Source organism: Lygodium microphyllum, chromosome 9, assembly GCF_053477565.2.
Source record: "Lygodium microphyllum isolate KBCC chromosome 9, Lygodium_microphyllum_v1.1.10, whole genome shotgun sequence".
NCBI lineage: Eukaryota > Viridiplantae > Streptophyta > Polypodiopsida > Schizaeales > Lygodiaceae > Lygodium > Lygodium microphyllum.
The window spans coordinates 6,272,748-6,279,088 of record NC_141143.1 but is presented as its reverse complement, the minus strand read 5'-3'; the positions used below and the strand labels follow the sequence as shown (position 1 = coordinate 6,279,088).

The following is a 6,341-nucleotide window of genomic DNA, read 5'->3' as shown; positions in this document are numbered from 1 at the left end:
TTTTAGGAAAAATATGTGGTTTTTGGGCTTTTCGTGTGCATTTGCCATTCCCATGGAATGAAATATGCTAAGAAAATAATTTTCTATAAGAGTAATCACCCTGCCTCTAAAAATCAATAATTTTTTGTAATTTTATATAAGTAAATGGAAAATTTTAGGTTTTTTGCATCATAAAAATAAGAAAAAATAGGATTAATATGTGTGGATGGATAATGGAGCTGAAGCATGAGGTTTTAGCCTCAGTTTAGCCATGTCTCTTTGTTAGAGTGAGTATAAAGAAAAATACATAAAAAACTATGCCTACACCTATCAACACAAGCAAAATCTTAAACAGTAGGGGGTAGGGGTTTGTTGAGTGGTTGAAGTGCATAAAATTCTATTGTTTGATGTTGCGTATCATATAGAGTTCAGGATTGTTTAAAATTAAAGGGACTAGTAGCATGAGGAAGCTCAATGCTAACCCTAAGCAACAAAGCACTCACATAGAAAAGGAAATCATGAAAAGAATTATCTTGGCACTTTCATGTTGCTGATTTTCAATGAATATATTTTTTAGCACAATGGTCATATTCACCCTTGCATTGATACACCTCATGGTATTGTATCATGGATGCATAGCACCTGTTTGTATGAGTGATGACTTGATGATGAGAGTGTGAGGTATCCCAAGCCATAGAGCTAGATATTCGGTTCCTTGGGAGTTATTTGGTTAGGTTTATATATCATCTCCTGGATCGTTTATAAAAAGAGCGGACTTTGTTTCGCATGTGTTTTATGTTCACGGCGCATCTTGGGGCCAATCCATGAGGTGTAAGAGAGCCGTAGTGGAGCCATGGTGATTAACCGAGGGGTGCTTCCTATGTGTGTGTTACGTGGTGTACAATACTAGCATATTTAGGGACTCCTTTTGAGGAGTGGGGAAATAATTATTCATTGGACTATGAAAAAACACTACAAACACAGTCTTAGATGCTCCTGGCCACAAGGCTGTGTGGGGTGGTTTTAGGTGAGTAGTGAGGCTTGTCTAGTGCCTTAGAGCTAGTGTCTTGACAATGTAGCTAAAGCAATGGAGTACAAATTCTCTATTATTATCTCTTGAATTTCACATCCTCAAATGAAAGTTTCCATAGTGTTTGAAACCAGTCATTACCCAATGACGTTTTCACCACAACCAAAATCTAGAAATACATAACCTTGATTTAGTACAACATTTTCTATGCATGAGTAGCGTATCTAAAAATGAGACTCCTTTATTTAAAACGTGTTACCATTGTCATTTTCCTATTATAAGTTTTGGTGATGGCCTTTCTCACTAGATTCACCCTTGCTTTAATCTTATCCTTTGAAAGACTAGAAGGAATCTTTTTGCATGCCATTTCAAAACCAGCCTTCCACTTACCCTAAAAATAAGAAAGGAGGACCAATGAAAAATCAAAATTTACTAGAGATATAAGTCACAAAATAAAAGTCTACAAATCACTACATAAACCATACGACCAAGGATGGATTGGGTAAGAGGATACCACACTCTTCTTCCTGTGCTTGCTTCCAAGGCCCCTACTTTTTGAATATACATTTTTTCCTCATTGATGAATTTATCAATAAATTCTTGCTCATCACATGAGCACAAGTTGCTTGTATGGAACAAGTAGTCGAGGTTTGTGATCACAATCGCATCCTCATTTAGCCTAGAAATTTACAACCACATGAACATACCCCAATGAGAACTTAAATTGATCAAATTCACAACATGAATGGCACACCTTTGAAACCCATGGATGTGAAAGTAGTTCCAAAAGTACCGCAAATATTGAAGTAGGAAGAAGACACAAATACCACAAACAACTTATAAGTTGAATATTTGCAAAGCTGCAATCAAGAGAAACTCATATTTGGGCTTTGGTGGAATGAACTGTGAATGCACTCTCACATGTCTTGCCTTATTATTTCTATACAACTCATTAATACTCTGCATCCATGTTGCAATCTTGTGGTTGCCCTCCCAAGAATGTGCCAATCCGTGTTTCCTTCCAACTCCTTTTCGAACTCCTCATTTACTAATTGCCAATTTTTGTCCCACTTAGAGACAATGTTGTCATCTACCTCTTGTTGTGTTCCATCTGGTAAAACTAGTGAGAGGATGAAAGAGCCTTTGGTGGGTATGTAACCCTCATTCTCAAATGCAACCTTCAACATAGATAAATCCTATCTAAGCTCCCTCACCCTTTGATTGCATATGCATTGACACAAAGGAATCAAGGGGGGAACCCTACCTGGATTGAGTGTCAATGCTTCAAGAGCTTTAGAACCATAAGTTTTTGCCACAGCTTGAGAAATAATGCAATCATTGTTGAGAATCAGCAATCACACTCAAACAGCCTCTTTGTATGGAATCTCAGGGTCAAGGATATGCAGGCTAAATTATCCTATATGCACAATAGTGCCTACTGCAGTTTCCTACTTTCCTATAAAGCATTGTACTTGCTTCCTTTCTTAATGCAATGATAGTACTCTTTTCATTTCAGTAGAGTGTCAATGTCATTGTCCACATACACAAGATTGTGTTTATGAGTCCAAGTCTCAATCTTGGAACCTAATTCACTTGTGTAACAAACAGTGTCCATTCCATCATGAGTCTACACTTCTCCTTCCATCCTCCATAGCTTCCGGTTATGTCATGCTCTAGATCCCGCATTTCTAACATGGTATCAGAGCCCAGTTGGGCATGGCATTGCTTCTCCAGCCTCTCTTGATTCTTCTAAACCTCCATCCAGCTCAGTGTCAGTGTATGACTTCTTTTCTCAACTCTACTCTCACTGAAGCTTCCATGGCAGCCATAGCCAGCAGCACCCTGTCAGATTGAACTGCTTATATCTCACTCCACAGGTCAAATCTCTTGGAGCTTCCTTATGGAAAAGTATTCCCCAACTCATAAAGCTTCCCTGTATCACATCAATCCAGGACATTGGACCATCTGGAGCTCAGCATTGTGAAAATCCCCAATCTCTATTCTGTGTCTGCCATAGCCAGACAGGACCTACCTTGCTTGGAGCTTTCATAACTCTTCAACCAGGCCATTTCAGCCCACGATTTCTTCTGGAGAGTTGTTCCTCTGCTCAAGGCATTTCATCTTGGCACAACAATCAATGACATTGATGCTCCCTGGCTCCAGCATTGCAGAAATTTGACCACGCTGTCCAGATCTGCGCCGAATCTGTTCGCGGCACCTGCGCGCCTCATACTGACCACGATCTGCACAATCTCCATGGGGCTTTGGTAGCCCATGACATAAGCTTCCTAGATATGTAAAAAGTTTTGAAAATGATGCACTGTAGCTCCTGCAATAAGCAAAAAACCAGGCCCCTGTCTCAGAAACCCTAATTCCACCATAGCCAAAAGCTTCAAAATCTTGACATTTTTCACTGTTTCTCTCACTGAAGTTATCAACAGTGATTTTAATCACTGAGCAATACTCTCTGAAGTTCGTTAAAGTACTGTCACTCAGATCTGAAGACATCAGCATCAAATCAAGAAGGGGAAGATCACTTGGAGAAAAAGACTTTTGCAGATTTGGTATTCATTGACACTCAGTTAGTGCTTTTTAGCACTTGTGTCTCTCAATCAATTCTTCTGTTGCTCAAATCTAATAAAGTCTGAAGTTGATTTGCTACTGTTCCCATAAATCTAACATGGGCAAAGACTCGCCAAATGCTCGATTCAAAGGAGTCGGATTCCACACTTGGCAAACCCGCATCAAGCTCATCCTGATGAAGAAGGGTCTCTGGGCCATCACAAATGGCAAAGAGAAGAAACTGCGGGACGCGGACCTTGCAACTACTTGGCAAAAGAATGATGACAGAGCCCAGGCCATTATCAAATTGGAGCTAGACGACAGTTATATCCATCATGTGGATAACTGTGAGACCTCACAGGATACATGGAAAAGACTTGACACCCTGTTCGGTGCACAATCTAAATCATCAAAGTATGGTCTCCTAATTGAATTCTTCAGGCTTGAAATGAAGTCCAGCACATCACTTGCCACACATCTTAATTACATGGAAGGACTCCTAACCCAACTTGCAGGAATCAACATTAAAATGGATGAAGATGTTTGCATCGGTGTTCTACTTAAGAGCTTGCCTCCTGAATATAATAACGTATCAACAACTTTAATCAACATGCCAAATCCTGAACTTGTTGATATCCAGGCATCACTGTTAGAAGAAGAAAAGAAGCTAAAAACTAAAGAAGAACCAAGTACCTCTAGAGATGAGCATGCATTATATGTTGGCAACAGGTACAAAGGCAAGAAAGATCAGCTCTTTTGTGACTTCTGCAAAAGGACCGGACACATCGAGAAGTTCTGCCCCGCAAGAAAGAGATCCCAAAAGGCCTATCTAGTCGCAGTCAAAGAAGAAGAAGAAAATGAAGCAAAGGAAGAAGAAGATGAAGATCACCAGGATCGGAAGGACAAGACTCATCAGTCCTTGTACTCTCATAATTCTGATAGATTGTTTTAATAGCCTTGTATTTTCCTTACCCTAATGCTTCCTGCCATAAGCTTTGTAAACTCCTTATGTATCTTGGCATTAGAGTCCCTGTACACTTTGTGAGGCCCCTGTTACAGCCTCTGGATGTCCACCATGTTTATGGTACCCACACTTAGCTTTTTCTGCAACAGCCTCTGGTGTTTTGCCATGTCTGTGGTATACCCACACTTTGCAGGTGGTTCTCATTACAGCCTCTACACACTTTGTGCCTTTCCTAGTTGTGACTGAGGAGGGGTGTTGAGAATCAGCAATCACACTCAAACAGCCTCTTTGTATGGAATCTCAGGGTCAAGGATATGCAGGCTAAATTATCCCATATGCACAATAGTGCCTACTGCAGTTTCCTACTTTCCTATAAAGCATTGTACTTGCTTCCTTTCTTAATGCAATGATAGTACTCTTTTCATTTCAGTAGAGTGTCAATGTCATTGTCCACATACACAAGATTGTGTTTATGAGTCCAAGTCTCAATCTTGGAACCTAATTCACTTGTGTAACAAACAGTGTCCATTCCATCATGAGTCTACACTTCTCCTTCCATCCTCCATAGCTTCCGGTTATGTCATGCTCTAGATCCCGCATTTCTAACAATCATTATCCAAATCCTCTTGCTCTTTGTTCTCTCTAGCATTGGATGCACTAGTACCTTGATCGTCACCTATTTCATTTTCTTCTGGATTGGGAGTATCACCACTTGCTTCAGTTGGAGTAATATTTGTCCTCTCGTCTTGCTCAACATTTCTCTCTGTAGGATTTTTTTTTCCCTCCCCTAGCTTGAGGTTCAAAAACCCCTTCATTTCACCATGCCTACAATAAAATATGTTGAGCCATACAAGCACATTAAATACACAAATTCTTCAACACACATGATATAAATCCTTTTGAGCCATACAAGCACATTAAAACTTTGCATCTAGACATTGTTCAAAATTGGCCTATCCTACTAATATCAATGCTTCAAATGGTTGACTTCAAAATGGCCATGTTTTTCCCTCCCAAGATCTATAATAGGATCCATCCCAATGCACCTTGATCTTTCCACCATTCTCATGTTTTCCATGGTTGGCCATCCATATCATGAGGTATCCAAAAAGGTTGATGCCTGCACCCACGGCTAGCACAAACCAAGAAGGGGTTACCTCATTCAGCAAGCCTGAGACAATGCCCACACTAGCTCTTGTTAAAATACGCGGGATCTAGAGCATGGCTATGGCGGCTTGTAAGCATAGACTGAACTCATGATGACATTGACTGAAGACCGCAATTGTTATAGAAGTGAATTAGGTTCCAAGACGGAAGCTTGGACTCATAAACACAATCTTGTGTAGGACTGACAAGTACAAGAGTGACACTAACTGATAAAGAAAAGCATCATCATGTATTCATTCATCTATCAAAAGTGGTAGTCAAGTACAATGCTTTATAGTTGTTGGATGGGTACAGTTTTCCCTTTCTGTGCATATGGGATTCCTATAGCCTGTATGTGTTCATCCCAAACTGCCTCATACAAAGAGGCCACATTAGGTGTGATTGCTAATATCTCAACACCCCTCCTCAATCACAACTAGAAAGTACAAAGTGTGTAGAGGCTTTAGTGAAAGTAACACCTACAAAGTGTGGACACACCATAAACATGGAAAAACACTGGAGGTTGTCGCAGAAAAGGCTAAGTGTGGGTAGCACAAACATGATGGTCATCTAGAGGGTGTAGTAGGGGCCTTACAGAGGCTGTAGTACAAGGCTACATAAGGAGTTTTACAAGATTATGATAAAGACATTTGGGCTAGA

General features: G+C 40.2%; 1 pseudogene; it reads right to left on the bottom strand.

The window, feature by feature from the left end:
* Positions 1–1,846: 1,846 nt before the first annotated feature.
* Positions 1,847–5,350, bottom strand: LOC148030779 (uncharacterized; annotated as a pseudogene).
* Positions 5,351–6,341: the final 991 nt, after the last annotated feature.